General features: G+C 46.3%; 2 protein-coding genes across 2 annotated transcripts in view; one reads left to right on the top strand and one right to left on the bottom strand.

Moving 5' to 3' along the window:
* Insyn2a (inhibitory synaptic factor 2A) overlaps nucleotides 1–15,506 on the bottom strand; it is a 56,086-nt gene extending 40,580 nt beyond the window's left edge. The window contains exon 1 of the mRNA XM_028772527.1: nucleotides 14,788–15,506. The gene's annotated coding sequence lies outside the window, so the exon portion shown is untranslated. The remainder of the gene's footprint in view (nucleotides 1–14,787) is intronic.
* Dock1 (dedicator of cytokinesis 1) overlaps nucleotides 1–19,531 on the top strand; it is a 508,897-nt gene that overhangs the window by 254,950 nt on the left and 234,416 nt on the right. The window lies entirely within an intron of this gene.

The following is a 19,531-nucleotide window of genomic DNA, read 5'->3' as shown; positions in this document are numbered from 1 at the left end:
GGCATGGCCTATGGTGGACTTCCGAAAGTATCAGCTCAGCCAGGCACAGTAGCATGTCCCTGCAACTCCAGCATGCAGGAGCCAAGAACAGGAGGATCACTGTTTAAGACCAGTCTGGTCTACATAACAAGTTCTGGGCTAGCCAGTAATACTTAGTAAGGCTCTTTCTTAATTACAGCAACAATAACAATAATAAATCATTGGGCATCTGAAACATGAATGAGTCACTCTCTTGGTGTTCCAATATTCTGTATCAGGTGTGGGTCATGGAAGACCTCCAGTGGTCCTGGAACATGCCTGTCATTGGTGTACAAACTAAGGGTTGCTCTGAAGTTTGAATTGACTGTGAGACTTGAATAGTGTTTTTAAAATGACTTCCTTGGGTAAGCTGGGTAAGTTACTCCATAGAGCTAGAGATTTTGCTCCTTTAGGTGAATCTCCTATCTGTTGAGCAGTAGAGTCCATAGTATACATTGGATTTCATGGGGAAGTGCTTTGGAAAGTGGCAAGTCATAGCTGAGCCTGCCTGGCTTGGGCAGATCTAGATGCCAGGGAGCTGTGTGGAATACAAACGTCTTAATTACTCTCTCAAATTAAATTTCATAATCAGATGTGAGTTGTAAATATATAAACCCTGTAGCTTTAAATTAGCAATGCCGTGTCATCCGTCTCTGAACTGTTTTAAATTAACAGCATAGATTTTAAAAAATGTTCAGTTCAGTCTGAAGGAGTAAGAATTCGAAGTTACTAGCAGCCTAACAATAGGTAAACAGTCAAGTAAATGATGGTGTATGCTCACTCGCTGTGACCATTAAAATAATAATTATAAGGATGGTTTAATATCTCCGCAAAACAGAAGCTAATGTTAAGGGAAAGAAAATGGCCTAGAAGTTTTGCTGGGTAGAAACAAGGCAAAGTGGTCACTATTGTACTAAAACGTTACCTCTAGCGAGAGTGTCTTTCCCATGTTGATTTGAGGGTGATGATGGAGAGGGACACAATGCTGCCACTGTACTGTTCTACTTAAGCATCCTGTCAGCAGGCCTTTGTAAGTGTAAACCCGCTCAGAGAAACTCCCTGAAAGGATCAAGTTGGGTACCAGCAGTCCCCCAAAGCCTTCTTTGATCACATAGATAAGAGTGCTGAATTTTAAAGTTACGATAGCATGTGTGTGTGCTTGTATGTCCAGGTGTATACCTACCACATAAGTACTTGTGTGTACAGGCATGCTCACATGGGTTGGGAGAATTAACAGACCATGCCAGTATTCATTACTATGAAGAAGAGAATTACCACTGGTTTGAATTTATAATCAAATCGATTTGTCCTGAGCTCTGTGATTAAAGTCTCCAGGAAGTCTGGGGTTTCATCAGCTGATGGGAAAGACTTGCTTCTATTCTGCCACCGACATACGTTTCATACTTCCCAGGATTTATATCTGTGTCCCTGTAATATGGTATGTGTGCCTTGATTGGTCCTCTGACAGCTGGGACTGGGGAAAAGTACCTGCCTTGGGGTCTTTCATCACTTTATATAGCCTAAAAGCCAGCAAGCCATCCCATGAGTGTAGAGTGGAACTACAGGACAGAGCTGGCTTCCCAGTGGCTCTCCTGCAGTCGAGGCACCTTGGAGCCAGAGATGCTGGCTGCAGTTCAAGATTAATTGGGTCAACATTATTCCATATGTTATGGGAACGCCTGTGCATTAGGCTCCTAGGAGTTGGGAAAGGGAGAAGTGGATAAGCTGGCTTTTAACATGGACCTTCCCAGTGGGGAAGGGAGGTAGGCTCTCCCTCACTTCAGGGACTCCTCTGTGCAGGGAAAGCTTTAATATGGAAACCCCATTTACAGTTCTGAATCTCTCTTCCTTGAGGCAGAGATAGCTGTATGGATGCTGGACTGTGTCTCAGCACATGGGCTAGTTTAATGTAACACATGGAGATGCTCTTTTTCCCAGACAGCCATTCCCTCTTTAGAGACCACAGCATTGAGTCAAAAGGGGTGACTCTACATAGATTCAGATGCCTTTCTAGGGTGGACAGTAAGTGAGGGGGCTACGTCAGGGACAGCAGCCTGGCTTGTGGGAGGAAATCAGGGAAGATACATTCAGCTTGTTCTTTTGGTTCTCTTTCTCCTCCCTACCCTATTGTTCTCTCTCTTTGCTTCTGTCTCTCTCTGTGTCTCTGTCTCTCTTCTCTCCCTTCCTCCGTACCTCCCTCTCTCCTTCTTTCCTAGGCTGGCCTTGACTTTGCTATATGTATCTTACGGTAACCTTGAATCACTTCCTCTGGTACTGGGATTATAGGTATATACCATTGTGCCTAGTTCATGTGATGCTGTGAATTGATTCCAGTGTGTTGGGCATACAAAGCAAGCCGTACGCCAGCTAAATACATTTGCTACCTCTTACTGAGTAGAATATTCAAAGGTAACCTGGATCATTATGAACTGATGGCTTTCTTGTTTAACACTGGGGATAGGGTTTGTTTTTGTTTTTGATAAAAGACAGGCTTTGAGCAGAATAAAACCTGTCTGAATTAGGGCTCTGATCTGTTCTTATCTATATCATTAAAATACATACGTCCCCAAGAGAAAGCCTTGGAAAAGTCAAACCAACAATATCAACCATTGCTGACATGCTCACACACTGTCATGTTCACAGTGAGTGGGCAGAAAGTCATGAGTGTGTGCCCCATCCAGGCATGGACATTTTGCTTTGGTGTGGAGGCTTTAGAACGGTGGTTTTCAACCTGTTCTAAAGGAGTGGGTCACAACCCCTATGAGGATCAAATGACCCTTTCACAGGGGTCACCTAAGACCATAATTCATAACAGAAGCAAAATTAGAGTTATGAAGTAGCAACAAAAATAACTTTGTATTTGGGGGCCATCACCACATGAGGAACTGTATTAAAAGGTCACAGCATTAGGGAGATTGAGAACCTGTTAAAGAACAGCTTATCCACTTCCGCCTTCCCCCACTCTTTAGAAGAAGCTTTCCTCTTCCCTTAAGTTCTATCAAAGACATTACCCTTTGCTTCCCCATGATCCAAACAGAATCTGAGTTAGTATTAAGTTATCAGCAGAATTGTAAGATGTTTCTGAAAAATCAGCTGGGAACCCTGCCTTCTCCAAATGTGGCGTTATGTTGATCAACAAACAACACCCTACCCCACCCTGCTCCCACTACATTTGCAACTGCCAGCTTGGCAATCGATAGTGGCCAAAGAGTTAAGTAGACCAGGTTCTGACCTTGCAACCAAGGTTCAATCAGCTTTGGAAAAGGAACCCATCTTCCTGTCTCTGCACCTCCTCCATGGGCCATGCCAGTCCCAGAGAAGTCGTGATGTTGGAAGGTGGTTCTGAATGCTGCTCATGGGCACATTTCACTGCTATGGCGGGCCCCCTACTTTCCGTGTATAGGTTCCAGATAATGAAGAGCTCATCAGATAGCCACCTGGAGCTCCTCAGAGGTTGGAGCTTGTAAAAGCTGATGCAACACTAAAGAGGTGGCCTCCCTTTCTTAGATCGTATGGGTTTCTTCTTATAAAAATAGGTGCACGTGTACTGGGATGGACTTGGAGAGTTTGTTACTTTTAATTGCACTGAATCGAAACTGTTTTGGAGGGGTGTGTGTGTGTGTGTGTGTGTGTGTGTGTTGTCTTACCATGGGCCTGTGTGGAGGGCAAAGGTTGATGTTCGGATGTTTTCTTAGGTTTTTTTCTACCTTACTTTCTCCTAGACAGGGTTTCTCACTGAGCCTGGATTGGCTGGCCAGCAAGACCCAGATCTTCCTGCTTCACCTTAAACAGGGCTTGATTTATAGACATATACTGTCACACCTAAAGTAAAACCAACAGGTGCAGGGGGGAATCAAAATTCAGATCGTCCATGTTGTGCTACACATGTGTGCTTTGCCCACCAAACCTTCCCAGTACATGTTTTAGCCCATTTAACACATTTTCACTCATGATTGATCTGAACTTCCAACTGGAATATGGACTTTCCCTTGATTTGCCTCAAAGTGCCTGTTGTGAGCAGAAGCTTCCCTGCTGCATGTCACTACCACCTCAGGACAGCATCCGGGAACGTGCAGGGTAGGACTTCCTTGGAGAAGGAACGTATAAGAGAAGTCATTTAGAACTGAAGATCCAATCTGTCTTTCTGGCAAGTCCATACAGGCTTCTATCTCTTAGCCTCAAAAGGATCCCCACCTCTCCACGTCTGTATTCTCCTTGGTTTGGCCAGGGTGTTGAATAGGTCTGGGTTCACAGCGGCAGCAGCTGAGCCAAGAAGAAAGAGCCATGAGTGCTTCTTATAATCGGCTTCTATTTATAAGCTGATTGCTGAATGCAGAGAAAATGTCCTGCCCCAGGAATGCGTGTGGATGGTCCGTTGGCTGTACAGAGCTAGGATTGTGTGTGAGACCTGGGCAGCCCTCGTACATTTTGTTGACCAAGGTCTAATGTGGAAAGACATCCTGATTTGAATTTTGAAGGCCTTTTGGCTTGTAGGCTACAAATGATAGGGATGCTTTAATTTGGCATAATTCACAATATAAAGGAAGGGGGCCTTCTTCCTTCCACTGATGCTGATGGCATGGGAGGGTGACCTCAGAATTTACTCACTGACCTGAAGATTGTTTTGTCTGTTTAAACAAGACTTAAGGGATGGGGAGATGGCTCAGCTGGTGAAGTGCTTTCAAGGGCCTGAGTTTGATCCTTACAACAAATGTGAAAAGCCAAAAGCAGTATGTCGGTTTCTAATCCCAGTACTAGGGAAGTGGAGACACGTGGGCATGAGAACTGCCTATCCCAATAGATGAGCTCCAGGCCAGTGAGAAACCACGTCTGAGAAAGCAAAGGAGATGTCCTTAGGATGACCTCCTGTGTTAACATGCTCACACTTGTATGCTCGCCTCTACTTGTATTTGTAACTGATCCCAGAAACACACATGTATGTGCATGCTCGTGCTCGTGCACACACACACACACACACATGCACATATACACACCACATGCACACACACCAAATTTTTAAGTTAGGCAGAGAGAGTGTGCACAATTAATTGTTTGGAATGTATAAAACTGAAGAAATACTCTGACCAGAATGACTGACAGGTATTCATTGCAGGTCTGCAAAGGGCAAAGTTTCAGTGTTAAGAGTATTAGTGCAAGCTGGGCTTGGTGTCACTGGGGAGTCTGAGGCAGGCGAATCTCTTGAGTTCTAAGACAGCCTAGGTTACACAGAGAAACCCTCTCTCAAACAAACAAACTAAGAAACAAACAAATAGAAAAGGAAAGTATCGTGTCTGGCAGTGGGGAAGAAAGAGAATAGAGAAATTGTATACTTTTTAGACTGTGCCACCTCAATAGTTGTCATAAATTATTTTATTAAAATAAATCCCATCTGTCACGAATCCTTGTGTTACTTTTTCTTCTATTCTATACAGGCTAGTCGATTCTTCATTTCCTTTCTTGACCAGAAGCTACTGTTAGCTTCCTCTTTTTTATTCATATTACAAACCCAGGTGCTACTTTAAAAGATGAGACTGTAAGGCCTCCCTCTCACACTCTGTCCTCCATGCTGAAGGTATATCCCTTGTGCACATCAACCTTAGCAGTGTCTCTGCAGCACCGGTCTGGCCCTGTGATGCTTCTGACAGGTGGAGAGTGTGGTTCATCTTCAGCCTAGAAACACAGCTGCCATGTTTACCTCAGCTGAACTTGCACAAAGGCAACCTGGTCTTAGACGCAGCCTCTGGACCTTACTTGCAGGAGTCCAAAGCCCCACCTCCTACTCGGATTGCTGTCCCATCTTCCAGCAATCTGTGTTACTGACAGTATGATCACTTGAACTCAATGCTGCCTATAGAAAAATCACTTCCCCCCACTAGTATCTATGCTTCTTTGCTATTGCTTCTCTTACTGACTTCCTTTCCATACCATTCCCCTCCTCACCTGAGCCTTTGAGCCTTTCCCAAAGCCTGCCTTCCATTCTTACTTCCCATATCTGTCCGTGGAGGCTCTAAGGAAACCTGCCTCTCTCTCAGCAAAGTCGAGGTGAGCAGTAAGTTTTGTTTTCTTTAAAGCCTTCTTTACTCTTTCCTACCTGACTACTTGTCTTACATCTCAAGAATCCCCAACACTGAAATTCTAACATTCCTACACCATCCGGAGAACACACTGTGGTCATCCCTACTGTGCACCTTTCCTTCCCTTGGCTCCCTTTCCAGGGCTGTGCCTCATCTACCACTCAAGGCTCATTGCTTTTAGATGGCATAGACCTTGTCTCCCTTCTGGCTGTTTCAGGTATTTGCATGTGGAAGGTAACCAGGCACCCTGCTGGATGCTTGGTACTTGTAAAACAGTGAGGCATAATTCTCAGCTACTTGTCATCCTGGAGGTACTAGGGACTAGTTGCTGAGAGTGTTCATGGGATTGTAGGCAATTGCACTTGAAAGCATGCAGGAGGTAGCCTAATGTGTTAAGTTTCCGTGCAAAGCTCACTAAACAATATCTGATGTTCCTGCCCTGTGCCCTGCTATCCTTCAATAGATGCTGACTGATTTGAATATATATATATATATATATATATATATATATATATATATATATATATATCCTCCCTGGAGCAGAGGCCCTTCCCATGATCTGGTCAAGGAGCTGTAGGATGAGTGTGCAATATTAGTGATTTCCAAGGATTCTGTCTGCATTCCCACAGGAATCTTGGCTGTATAATAAAGCTTGGGCAGGAATAAAAGAAAGAACAAGTTTTCATTAAGTTTGAAGTAACCACTACCTGGAGTTATGCAACATCCCTCCACCCCCACTGATGCAAGAGAAAGCAATGACATGCATACTCACAGGAATAAGGAGGTAACTACTAATGGGGCAAGTTTTGTGTTTAATTGTGATGCATAGCAGGGACTTGATGACATATTCTTTGCAGACATTTGACTTGCCAACAGTAGTTTTTTTTTCCCCAATGATTTCTATGATGTAGTAGTCACCAAATAAATTAAGAATTTAATTCACACATCTCAATGGCTCCAACTCATATACAAATTTCAGAACATAGCATCTTTCATAATCCTGGGCTTTAACCAGCTACAGAGGAGGTACTGCCAGCCTTTGAGGGGCAAACAACATTGTAGGGTCCAAAACAGAACAGTGAACCTTGGTACCCAGAGGCACATCAAGGTCTGAATGGAATCACATTCATTCTCAATACCCTGAATGTGACCCGAGGATGTACGTTTTTAGTCACTAAGTACCATGGGTCCTTAGGACTATATAATTCCCTTCTGCCTTTATATATTAAGATGAATGTGGGGATGGCCAGCCTAAAAAGAAGGACAAAGACCAAGGAGTAGAAAGACACATTGATGGACAGAGACAGGGACATCCTGGCAGGAAGGAACACACTCAGTAATAATGGGGCGGTTGAACTATAATATATCTTGTTTGCTTGCACTTGAGGGAGGTACAGAGTGCTTGGGTAGCAGTGAGCCCCACTGACAGGTTTTTGGCAGCTTGAGAATTGCACCAACCCTGAATGAAACTTGACACTTGATTCTGGGGCAGAACTAAGGCCAGGCAGGCAACTGAGATGTACAGCTCTCTACATACAGACAGCTCAAGTGCCTGTCTAGTGGGCAGACAATGGTGATAGTCCTGAGGTTGCCTCCCTCACAGACCTCCATGGTATTTTACAAAGATGATGGCAAGAAGAGAGAAAACAATAGAGTGAGATTGTGTGGTCCATGAGCTCAAGGCAGGGAATGAGCAGGACTGATGGGCGCAGGAGTCTGTGAGGTCTCCCTGCAGATGTAGGAATGCAGGAGAAATAGAGATCTTACCAGTCCTTCAGGGATCCTGCTCCTTCCCTGTTGCCTTTCTTGAAACTTTGGAGGAGATCTGAGTATTGATGAGGTAGACGTGCGTGCGTGCGTGCGTGCGTGCGTGCGTGCGTGCGTGTGTGTGTTTAAAGCAAGTAGTCTGGCTTGGCAGGAGAGGAAAACCTGATGAAGGCTGTCCTCCCACAGAAGGAAAAGAGCATGCCTTTTCCTTGAAGGCTGAAGCCCGGGCTTAGTCTCAGCATTGGCACACTTTGGGTTAGAAGTTAAGTGTTATAAAAGAAAACTGACACCATATATTCAGTCCCCACCTAACCCGGTAAATCAGTGTCTAGAGGGTGGAGACTGAGAGATATTATATATATTTAAACTCCTTTAATCATTATATATAGATTGGATTTTGTTTTCCTTTTTGTTTTTGAGACAGGATCTCATTATGTAGCTTTGGCTATCCTGGAATTTGGCTGGTTTTGAACTCACAGAGATCCACTTGCCTGAAAACTCTCAGTGCACCACCGTTCTCGGCTTCCTCAGATCATTCTGAGAGTGCAGTTATGAAGATACATCACTAGCTTGTGCCTCTCGTTATTTTTCTTCCCCGGTGCCTTGATTTCTTCTACTTCTTTTTTTTTATTTTAAGTTTTAAATTTATTATTAATGTGCATGTCTGTGCTAACTCTTGATCACACCCCATGGTGTGTCAACCCCACTGAGTTGGACTGTGTCGTATTTGCACAGATTCGGTGATGCCATCACTGCGTAACTCATTGCCGCATCAATGATTCTGACAGACACAGTTAGAGGAGACACAGAGGAGAGCCGGTGGAATACATGTGAAGGGGCATGCAGAGGCCAGAACACAATGAGTTAAATGAAGGCACAAATTAATTTGGTGAAGTCATAGAACCAACAACCGCATACAACAACTGGCTGGGAGAGGTCGTAACGCCGCGCTCCTAAATGACCTCACGAAGTGAAATGGAAGATGATGGCTAAAATAAGAAGCTGGTAGCTTCGAAGTTTCCAGCTCTCCACACTTCCACCTGCAGCATGCCAGCAACTCTTTAGGGTACTAAGTCCTGGATTTAGGGTTCTAGCTGTGGGAATCCCCAGTTCATCATCAGTGGAATGTAGCCATTTGCGTTGTGTGCTTTCAGGATGGAAGATAGGGGAGAGAGGAAAGGATCTGTATGGGCCACCTTCTATGACTTTTAGAACCACCGTGATAAATTCACGGGGGGTGGGGGTGGGGAGGACTGGCACAGAGAACAAGGAAGTTGGTATCACAATGTCAAACTAAGATTCGAGGTTCCAGGTACAGAGGCAGACACTGGGTGTCTCAGCCTGGCCAGTTAACTCTCCAAGCTGAGAGAACTCTAAAATTCCCTTGGACTTGGAATGTCAGCCTCTTGGGTATGGGAGCTTTCCTCTCCATGAAGGCAGGAGTTGGGCTCTTTCTTCCCCTGGTTTGTTTCTCAAGGTTAGTCAGTTCAAAGACATTCTTCCTTTAAAAACTCAGTCTCTACCCAAGTGAAAGTTTTTTTGTTTTGTTTTGTTTTGTTTTTAACACAGAAGATCCTGATGGTGAGCTGGGCAGAGGAAACCCAGCCCCTTGGCTCTCTTTCTTTTCTAAACAAGGTATGCTTAGACTTAAGGACCAATTTTCTTTCCTTTTATCACTGTTTGTCATGATTTTTTTGTCCTCTTAGGAGGGGGAAAAAGGCAAGAAGAGTTGCTTCCAGCCAGGATTCCCTGGATTTCCAGGGAAGTTACTGACTAGGTTTACTGTTAATGGCCTCATTAAATATTCATTGAGCACCTGTTACTTGGTAGTACAGTGTTTCTTCTTTTAAGGATCCCTTTGAGTTGTGAGTCACTGGGTCCAGCTCTCCTTTCTTCCCTATTTGAAAGCATTCTTGATGCTTTAGGCTAGAAGTGATCTAAAACAAACAAACAAACAAACAAAAAAGCAAACAACTCTCCTCCTCTCTTCAAGTAGTATTTCCAGCTGAATATTCAGACTCATATTCCAGGTTATCAACATGTTTTCCCCCTGCTGGCCCTCAACCTTAAGTTTTCATTAGAACCACTCACCCCCTAGGTCAAATGTTAATCTGTCCTCTACCAGCTGCTGTGTTGCAAGGATTCCACTGTTGAAGATTTCTGTCATTGCTGCCTGCCTCTCTATCCAACCTCAGTGCTACCAGCCACCATTTGACCTAGTCAATTCTCACCTATCATACCTTCTCAGCTGGGCTCTGGTTCCTTTTCTCTGGCTTCTGTCTGGATATCAACACTTCATCTTCTCAAAGCATATACTCTTGTTGCAAGCATCCCAGGAGGCCCACCTTGCTCTTCTGGTTCTTTCTCAAAGTGGCTTCAACCTGTGATGCTAAAACCCAAACCATTGCCAAATGTCACTCCTCATTCTTGCCTGTCATTCTCTGTGTCTCTTCCTCCCTGTGCAAAACCACTTGGCTCGAGCCCTAGGTATGTACAAGCTGGGCCCAGCATCCTCTCACACCCTGTCCCTTGAAGTCAGCCAAGGTGTCACTCACGCTGCAGCCTCCCACCCTGATTCTCTCTTGTGAATGGAGACGTGTCTGCCATATCCTAACCACCTCTTCTCTTTCTGCTGGACCCAATTTCCTTGTACACCATTGCTTCAGTCTTGAAAATCTCTGGCCCCTTGGTTCTGTCTACCTTGCCTATGTCCACCCCTTTCTAAGAGCTTGGTCTTTATAGTTCCAGTAAATTTCCAAAATTGCTTAAAACACTAGAAAAATAAGCAGATCTCAGGAAGCAAACTGCCAATTCTACAAGCTGTCTAGAATCTAACTGCTGGAAACAGGTGAAAGGGATTTTAAAACGGGACAGTTGAGCATTTTAGGACACTCCCCAAGAGCCATGTAGAAGGGATCCATGTCACTTGATGACATAGACTAGAAACACAAAGTTGGCAATGGTCTGCTGTTCCTCTGTTTCCTCTACCCAGCAGCTGACAAAGGCCACAGCATCAGCCTGCCCTGTTGCTTCTCTGGGTTACTGAAGTGGAGCGGAATCAACCTTCATTTGCAAAGCTGCTTGTGATGAGTTCGGCATTCCGAAGCTTTCTCTCCCACCCCTCCTAGTCCTCAGTTTGCTGCTTTCATTTTGCCCTAGGCTAAATTATCAAAGATCGAACTGGAATTTTCCATAGTAACTCCAATGTAAACTTGAAGGAGCCTTCTGACATACTGTTACTATCACTGTCTCTTGTTTCTTCAATGGTTAAAGCAATGGGACTTCTGTGCATGTCCACTCTGCATGGATGAGCTTCTCGCCTGTTGTTTCCTAATCCCAAGATGATGCGGCCACTGGACATATCTATGAATGTGCAGGGCTTTAAACTATTAGCTCCATACTCTGCAAAAGCAATATCCAAATGATTATCATGGAGAGAATTCTTCCCAAATCCCTGTGAAGCGGCGTCATCTCCAAGAGGCTTACAGAGTGATTCGGAAACACAACTCTTTCTTTGTCTCCTCATTTTACTTTCTCTATACTCCAGGTCATTTTTCTCCATTCCTAACTTGAACTGAGTCTCTAGTTCAAGCTGAATATCCCGATGACTTAGGATCCAGGTGACTGAGGACCACAAGGAGATGTCTCTGAGGTTCTGCTGTTTCTTAATCTGAAGCCAGGATCTCTGTTGCCTGGAGACACCTCCCTGCCTTCTGCCTTCAGGGACTGAAACAGTTACATCCTCAGACATGGTTGAGAGGTTCAAACTTAAACCTGCTATGCCTTAGTATTCAACATCATCCAACTGACTTGTTTATGTGAATTTGCCAGGCCTATACAAATCTGTACCTCAAACAAATCTGTATTCTGTCCTCAGGGTATAAGATAAACACTTTAAGTGAATTGATTAAAGGTCATGATATTTTACTGTATTTACATAAAGATACATTAATTTAAGTTTGGATAAAGGCTTTTCTGGACATCTTGAAACTTCATGGAGATATGTGTGTTGTCATGTCGTATCAATCATATTAAATTTTGCTTTAAAATATTGAAGTCACTCCATAATGCTATGAAATATTAAAATCAAATATGAAGGTTCCACATCATAAATTATGTGAGCTAATTTTGGGTTGGAGAGTGCAGGTCTCTGGAGTTACAAAGGGTCCAGGATGATGAATGCAGCCGCCACATTTCCGAAGGAGCTGTGGCAAACCGTCCTTCTTGGTTCTAGGAGTCCTTATGGCCTTTCATTACCTGGAGGTTGTGAGCCATTTCCATTCTGTATAATTGGTGCAGTGCCCCAGATGATTTGTTAACAGCTTCTCTGCTATGCATCTGCTTAGGTGTCTGGTGGGTTGGGCTACAGTGTTAGAATAAAGGCCTTTGGCGACTCCATTAATGCCCTTCTACAGCAAGGACTGTCCTGAGAACTGCTTCACGGCGCTATGCCTCCAATCATTTCTGAACCTTATTGCCTGAGAAGTAGCCTGGCCAACACAGGTACTCTGCTTCTACAAGGGAGTTCAGTAGCTGTCTCTCTCAGCGAAGTGGCCATGCAATGGAGGGAACCGCAGGATACAGATACCTAGCAGTGTGGATAAGTACCTAGCCTCTCACGGGATAGCCTGGTATCTGTATTTTCTGTGAACTCCGCTGTGTACGGCTTTTCCTTGGAGATGTGTGCTTGTCTTGCACAGGCCTTTCTTTTATTTATGTAGCTCTTAAATTTTTATCTACAAAGGGAAAAATGAAAGTCAAGAACTGCCTCTTCATGGGGCCAGATGACTGTGACAGCATAGGAGCTTTCTGTGGTAAACTGAGGTAACAGGGTGACTGGATTTTCATCGAGCCTCCTGAAGGCTCATGGGGAGCTTTCTAGTGCTTGCCTTATTAGTCAGCATCTTAACCACTAGTTATGTTTCTCAATGGAATAATGGACCTGATTTATGTCAAAACCCCAGTGTCTTAATCAGGATAATAAAATAAAGTCATGGCAACTGTTGTCATTTGAAGACATGCTTTGCTTCTCAAGGACATCCTATCTTTAAAGAGAGGTCTTTGGATCAGATTTTAAAAAATTAAATGGAATCATTCTATCTTTTTAAGGAAAAGATCAATTTAATGAAGAAAACAAAACTCTATAGCTCACATAATTTATGCCAAATCCTGCTATGCTGGGCTAGGTTTCTTCCCTACCAAATTCAATTCTGATGAGCCCATCCTGGAGCACAGTATCCTCTCACGTAGATAATAAACAGGGACAGTAAATTAATATCTGGAAAGGTATGCAGATGGCAAGATTTCCATTTTTTTCCTCTTTGAGCTGTTTTGTGCATGTTTGCTAATCATGCTTGCAAAAGAATTGCAAAGATAAATATGAACTTTGAAAAGTAACATTCAACAGGATGTGAGTGTAAGAAATAGCACACCATGAATAGTAAAACCCAGCATGTTCCGCCTCTGCGGAGTGCAGTGATTACTGTCTGTTCAGCCTTTACCGTCAGCTTCCTAAGGCAGTATCCTTATTTATGAACTACTCATGGGGGGTGATCCAGTTTTTATGATCTGAATGGTATTTTTTAATCAGGTCCCTAGCCCTGTAACCTTGAGCAAGCCCTGATCAGGCTGTGAGAAAGTACCCCCACCCCCCAAGTCATTTTCTAAGAGAAAACCTTCAAGCTACTGACCTCAACCCTGTGCTAGCCCTTGCTTTGGTGCTCTGAAATGATCTTGTAGGTTCTTAGCCAAGGCAGGGCTTGCCCAAAGTTCCTTCCCACTCTTGCCAGTTTCACCTCGGGATGCTTCGGCAGAATTTCAGCACCCAAGCAGACAAGGTCAAATTAAACTGCTTCTCCTATTGCTTCTAGCTCATGAGTCCAGCAGGGCAACCAGTCCCCCAGCCCCAGGCCTGCACCAAGAGAGGGGAAGGGACCTGAGCCCTGATCTGCAGAGAGTAAAAAGCACCCATTTTTCTTCCTTATTTACTCCAGGGGTGCCTCTCCTCCCCCACTTCTGGCATCCCTTTATCACTGGCTCCATCTCCTTGTGGCATATTTTCAGGGTAGTAGAATGTTGAGGTCACAGGGAGAGGCTCTTTTTCTTTTTCAAGCAGCAGAGACGCCAACCTGGAACCCTGAGCATGAACAAGCAAGATGCAGAGTCTTGTTCCTGACTTTGGGCTCTATTCTCTGCCCCTGCTTGGGGCTGGCCCTGGTTTGTTCACTCCTCTTTCTTGCCCTCACTAGCATCCAAGGATCTGCAGCATCGGTTGGTTTCCCACGCTTGTGCAGGTCGGGCATGATATGCCAGCACCCAGAAGCTCAGCGGGTGCAGACCCCAGCTCAAAGAAGTCGTCTATACCAGTAACCAAGAGAGGAGACCAACATTTCACATGGGCATTTTTGCCTTCGCTCCTGCTTCAGTCTTTGCTCAATGGCAGGCGGCAGGGCCCCTCTACTCAGACTTATTCTCCCCTCATCTTCCTGAAGTTAATCAGCTGTACTGTACTTGGCAGTTTGCTTTAGTTTGGATAATACTTTCAAAACCTCGAACGTTCCAGAGAGATGGTCGTCCCCAGAGCCCCCCACCCCCTCTCGCCCAGTTCTGCCTAGCTAAGGATGTCCTGTGCTCACAAGGCTGTGGCGTTTGTCTAGAATAGACATCACATTCCCGCTCCTCCAAGACTGTAGCCAAAGTTGCCAGATGCCCCTGGGCGACTAGGTCCTGCCAGATGCAGTTGCGTAACCTCGCCCCCCACCCCCGCCCGCCACTGGGTCTACACTGGGCTACACCCGCCGTCCCAAACCCAGGCGAAGCCAGTTTAGGGGCGAGTGCGTGCGCAAGAGCCAGGGTCTGCGCCCATCTGCCAGCGGTCAAGTACGGCGGGCTTGGGGTGCAGGAGGAGGGCATGCTGGGCTCTGCTTACCTTTGGCTGCTTACTGATAAGTGGAGGTCGGTGCAGCGCCTGGCTCGGGCATGTCTTGCAGCGGACCCTGGCAAGCCTGGCGCGACACGGAGCACTTGGGGCAGAGCATCCACGGCAAGAATCTCCGGGCTCGCGCTGAAGGAGGCTCGGCTCCGGGGACTTGGCCAGCTGCGTGCCCGCCGCCCGCCCCCTCCACTGCCACGGGCCCGGCCCGCCCGGCCCGGCCGGCCCCCGCGCCGCAGCTCGAGTCCCTTCGGCTCCTGCTCAGCGACGCGCACGGGGAGGCAGTGGCTCGGCCGGCTCCGGGGACGCCCGCGCGCTCGCCCGATCGCGGCGCGGCGGAGCCAGCCACAGCCACCCGGCTCCGTGCTCCTCAGATGTCCTCATTTACTGCAATTGTCTTCGGCGAGATCCGGGAGCCGGGGCCGGGAGGAGGGGGCGGAGACGGGGAGGGAGCGGGAGGGGAGTCCTGGCCGAGGCTCCAGGTCCCGGCTACTCTATGGAGCCGAGCGGCCAGAGGACTGAAGAGAGGGCACCCGGAGCTGCGCGCCAGTCGCCTGTGCGCTCGCCTGCCACAGAGGCGGGCGGAGCCCCGGGGCCCGTGGGGCGGGGGTGGGGCGGGGGCGGGCCAGGCCGCGTGCGTGGGGCGGGGGCCGGGCGCGTGAAGGAGCCCCTCCAGCCAGAGCCGGATCGCAGGCAGGAGGAGGAGGAGAAGAAGGAGGAGGTGCTGGAAGCAGCCGCTGGCTGCTGCCTGTGCGCGGAGCTCCTTTGCCACATCCTAGGGTTTCTGAGCTGCAGGCGGCGCTGCGAGGCCCCTGGAACTTGTTGAGTCTACCCAGGAGCCACCTCAGGCAGGCGCGGGGACCCTCTTGATTTCTTCTTTGGGAGCATGGCTGTCTATAGGGAACCCTGCTTGATGGTTTCTGTGGTGTCAACCAACCTACCCCTGCTGGGTAGTTAATACCCTAGATGGGAGTGGACATGGGGCTAGGCGCCCGCCCCCTTACCTGCAGATGTGTCTTTGGAGAGACTGGGGATGAGGGTTTCTCTTTTGCATTTTTATGTATATAAGCAAACAGGAGTCTGTACCTCAAATAAAGGCTGAAACGCAGACCTGTTTCTTGGCCTAGGGACAATGTAGAGAGTGCCTGCGTGACTATCAGCTCTGTTGCTCATCATTTGTGGACATGTCAGAGCAGGCATCGCCACTGTTCCTCATCTGGACCTCCTAGTCCCTCTGCCCCTCACCCCCCTAGAGAGGCAGTGTGAGATTGTGCTTGTTTTGATCAGAGTTAAGTACACTCTGGAAAGAGATTTTTCTAGCATGAACAAAAGGACAGTTCCCAGCACATACCCCAAACTCCACCAGAGTCTTGTGTGCTCTCTGCTGCAGGTTCAGGGTCTTCCCCAATGCAGAGCAGGGCTGAACAGCAGACACTGGGACTAAGTATTCTTAGATACAGGTCTACCAGCCCTACCTAGGACATACTGGAAAGTAGCCCCCACTGTTAACATGGTGGTAAGCTTTGGCCAGTGACTTGGGAATTCAGATGGGAAATGCTCTTTATCACCCGCACACCTACAAGCACACCTTGCCAGACAGGAGACAGGCTCTGGTTTATTCCTATGTATCCTTTTATCCCTGTATCCCATCTTAGTATTTCAGGCCACTCCGTTGCTCTATCCTCATACAGTGGGCTGATAGAGCCCAGCTCTCTGTTTTATACAGTTTTAGCTCTTTTAAAGGGATTTCTCTAAGATACTGTATTGTCTGTGTAAGGTGATTTGCCCACATGTTCCAGAAGGAGAGCATTCTAAAATATCTTCCCTTTGCATGTCTCTCATTAGCCCTTGGGATACACGCCCATGCTCCTGGGTAAAAGAAGATTTCTCTAGATATACCACCAGGCCCAGCCATATATCAGGGAAGACCGTGAGCTTACAGATGGGTGATCACCCCATCTCCACTGGAGTATCTGATCTTGTGAGTGCTCAGCAGCAGGCTCAGGGCCCTCCCTGATGTCTAGCTTGGCCTGGTGGCTAGGGAGAGAATGTCAAGCCTGGGGATTCTAGACTCTGTCCCTCCCACTCCTTAAAATGCCCTTTAGAACCCAGGTTCTCCCAATTCTGATTGATAGCCCATTTATGTCTTTAGCCCAGGAGGCTGTTGGGATCTGGCTGGGGAAAGGGCCTGTGTGCTGGCTGATTTTATGTCAACTTGATACACACTGGAGTTTTCTGAAAGGAAGGAACCTCAATTGAGAAAATGCCCCTATAAGATCCAGCTGAATTGCATTTTCTTAATTCACACTTGATGGGTAAGGGTCCAGCCCATCGTGGGTGTTGCCATCCCTAGGCTAGTGGTCCTGGGTTCTGTAAGAAAGTAGGCTTAGTAAGCCATGAGGAGTGAGCTAGTAAGCAGCACTCTTCCGTGACCTCTGCATCAGCTCCTGCCTCCAGGTTCCTGTCCTGCTTAGGATCCTGCCCTCACTGCTTTTGGTTTTAAACAGTGATATGGAACTGTGGGTGAAATAAACCCTTTACTCTCCAAGTTGCCTTTGCTCAAGGCACTTCATCACAGCAATAGTAACTCTGACTAGGACAGTCTGCAAGCGTGAATAGACTCTGTTACTCAGATAAAAGCCAGAAGAGTGTGTGTAGGACTTAGGACTGTGTAACAGCAGATGACAAGGGTTCCTGTCTGACATGCCCCCACCCCCTTCCCCAGATGTGCTGAGAATTCTATCCAGAAAACTTTCTGTAAATCTTACCTTATTATAAATCCATAAGATTAAAAACCCCCTTTCCTATTAAGTATGTCACTGCAAATCTGACAGGCCATGTGGAAATGACACTACTGAGAATGGAAAGTTTAGATTTGGGGTCCGTGGGTAAAATCAGATAGACAGAAAAGTGTGCAGAGAAGGTCAGGGCTCAGCCACAAGCAGCACTGTGAGCTGGTTAGGCATCTCTAGGGACAGTGTTAGTGAAGATCCCTACAGTGGCTACCTAGAGGAGGAAACAATGGCATGCTATGGCCGGCAGGTTTGAAGATATTCTAGCTGATCCATGGTTGCTCTGAGTTCTTCAGCTGCCTGGTAACTTCAACTGTTGCTAGGTCTACTGTTATCCTGCTTTGGCTATAAGATGCCTCTGCACTGGCACTTACTTGGGCCCCAACTGATGGTGATGCTTGAAGAAATTGTGAGAGCTTTGAAAAGTGGAGCTTATCTGGAGGAAGTAGTTTGCAGGGGTCAGGCTATATGAGGTTTGTTCTTGAGGTTTCTAGTTGGATTCCACTTCCCACCCCCTACCAGAGGTTGGAGAAGTCCTAGCCCTGTACATCTACTGCCATGCCGCTCCTACTACCTGGGAGAAGCCTGCCACTCTACCTTCCCCTCCATGATGAACTAATACCTCTAGACCACAAACAATCCTTCTTCTTTAAATTGCTTTTCTCATGAATCTGTCGCAGTAATAAGCAAGCCTATTACTGTACCTCCTGCGGTTTTAAAAAGCATGTATGAATGCATTTACCTATTGCATCACTAAGTCTGCCATCCCAAATTGAGATAGTGATGAGAGTATGTCTCCCTTGACTAGGGATGCTTGTGCCATGAGCACCAGTATGCTCAGAACCTTCAAGCAAGCCTTGTGTTAGGGGCTGGGGGGGGGGGGAGGAGTTCTGGCCTTCTTGCTGCCCACAGATGCTCTTTGCATCATTGTTTCTGCATGGACAGAACAGATGTATATATTAAGGGTTTATAATGAGTCCTTATGTTCAGCTTCCCCAGAAAAAAGAAAGTAGACTCATTTTAGGAATCAATTAGGTATAAATTGGTTTCTTAGATTTTGCTTCAGAATTTCACCTCAAAAGGTAGTCTTGCAAAGGAGAAAATGGCCATTTTAAAAAGAGATTTCCCACAGGCAGAGGCAGCCAGAGAATAAAACTACACAGAAATTCATGCTGCCTAACCCACACAGAGTCTGCTCCTTTGACTTCTTAGAAGTGTGCATACCCTGAAATTCCAAACCAGTGGATTGGTCAGAAGATGTAGCTGGGTTATTAGGGTACTAGTCTAGCATGTGCTGCCCTAGGTTCCATGCTCAGCCTGCAGAAGGCAGACCTTGTGGCATATATATGCAAACTCAGTGCTTGAGAGGTAGAGACAGAAGAATCACAAATTCAAGGTCATCCTTGGTTATATAGCAAGTTGGAAGCAAGCCTGAGCTACCAAAGACCCTATCTCTAAAACAAAACAAAAACAATAGTATGATAAACTACAGTGTGTGTGTGTGTGTTCCAGAATGCTCTGAGCAGTTTTAATTCCAAACTGAAAGTAACCTACATATCTACTAAGAAGCAAATGGTTCTAAGAAGCAAATGGAATTTCTTGGTCTTGTCAAAGTGTGGAGTATTACCTAGAAACAACCACCCCAAATTATTACCTTCTGGGGCCGGAAGACTTTTGGGAACCATGCAGAACGAGAGTATATATCACTAATTTGCTGGAGAGATGCTCAGTGGTTAAGAGCACTAGCTGCTCTTAACAAAGGACTGGGCTTTGATTCCCAGCTCTCACAAGTCTCACATGGTCTGTAATTCCAGTCCCAGAGACACTGATGCCCTCTTCTGGCCTCTGAGGGTACTGCATGCATACAGTGCACAAGACATACATGCAGGCATACTGCCCATTACATACATACATACATACATACATACATACATACATACATACATACA

The sequence above is a fragment of the Grammomys surdaster genome, unplaced genomic scaffold (assembly GCF_004785775.1).
Source record: "Grammomys surdaster isolate TR1022 unplaced genomic scaffold, NIH_TR_1.0 214, whole genome shotgun sequence".
Taxonomy (NCBI): Eukaryota; Metazoa; Chordata; class Mammalia; order Rodentia; family Muridae; genus Grammomys; species Grammomys surdaster.
Note: the sequence above shows the minus strand (reverse complement) of the source record. Positions and strands in the feature narration are given on the sequence as shown.